Genomic DNA, 909 nt, shown 5'->3' on the forward strand with positions numbered 1-909 from the left:
GGCAGAGGTTGCAGCGAGTCAAGATCGCGCCATTGCACTCCAGCCTGGGCGACAAGAGTGAAACTCCGTCCCAAAGAAAAAAAAATTTGAATTTGGGGATTAGAGAAAAAGACTGTGATTGGAACCCGCACACCAAGAGAGGAGATAGAACCCAGCCTTAGCTCTTCCATGTCGCTGAAAGAGAAGAAAACGTCTCTTTTTCCTTTTCCGTAGCCATAAAAGATGAAAATCCGTCATCCAGCTACTGGAATCAGGTGTACACGGTTGTTCCTCTCGTGATGAGACAGGGCTGAGCGATTGTTACCCTGTTGCCAAGGAAAAAGGAAGGGGCTGTTCCCAGTTGCTATGGTGACGAAGTAGGCGCGTTCCCTCGGTACCGCCGCACACGTCTGAGGCGGTCTCGTCTCCTCGTTGCTACGGCAACGCAGTGGGCCTGTTCCCGTCGCCCCCCGCCTCCCGCCGCAGTCGCTAAGGCAAGGTGGAGGTAGGGGCTGTCCTCCTCCCGCCGCTCAGTTGCCTTGGAGACGGCGGGTGCCCTGGCCCCGCCCCGCTCGGACTGACAGCGGCGGCCGCATCGCGCCTGCGCAGTGCCCTCGTCCCCCGCAGTCTCTGTGCGTTGAAGCCGGAGACCGCGGCGGCCTCAGCGAGGACCCTTCGCCCCGGAGCCGCCGGCCGGGACCTCAGCCTCTGCCGCAGCGCCCCCACCACCTGTCCCCTCCCCCGCCGCCTCCGCCGGAGCCGCCTCGCGCACTGTGAGTCCGGGCAGAGGCGACGGACGCCGTGGGGCTGAGTCAGCGGGAGGCCCGGGCCCGGGCTGGGGGAGGGGAACCGGGCTCCCCCCGCCCCGCCTCCCCACCCGTACCCCGCACCCCGACCGCGCCTTCCCCGCGCGGGTCAACCCCTCCATCC

General features: G+C 65.0%; 1 protein-coding gene across 2 annotated transcripts in view; it reads left to right on the forward strand.

Annotated features, from left to right (window-relative positions):
* Positions 1 to 467: 467 nt before the first annotated feature.
* MAPRE3 (microtubule associated protein RP/EB family member 3) overlaps positions 468 to 909 on the forward strand; it is a 59,697-nt gene continuing 59,255 nt past the window's right edge. For both annotated transcript variants that reach the window (XM_017876901.1, XM_017876903.1), the window contains exon 1: positions 468 to 752. The gene's annotated coding sequence lies outside the window, so the exon portion shown is untranslated. The remainder of the gene's footprint in view (positions 753 to 909) is intronic.

This window comes from Rhinopithecus bieti, unplaced genomic scaffold (genome assembly GCF_001698545.2).
Source record: "Rhinopithecus bieti isolate Rb0 unplaced genomic scaffold, ASM169854v2 scaffold_7681, whole genome shotgun sequence".
Lineage (NCBI taxonomy): Eukaryota > Metazoa > Chordata > Mammalia > Primates > Cercopithecidae > Rhinopithecus > Rhinopithecus bieti.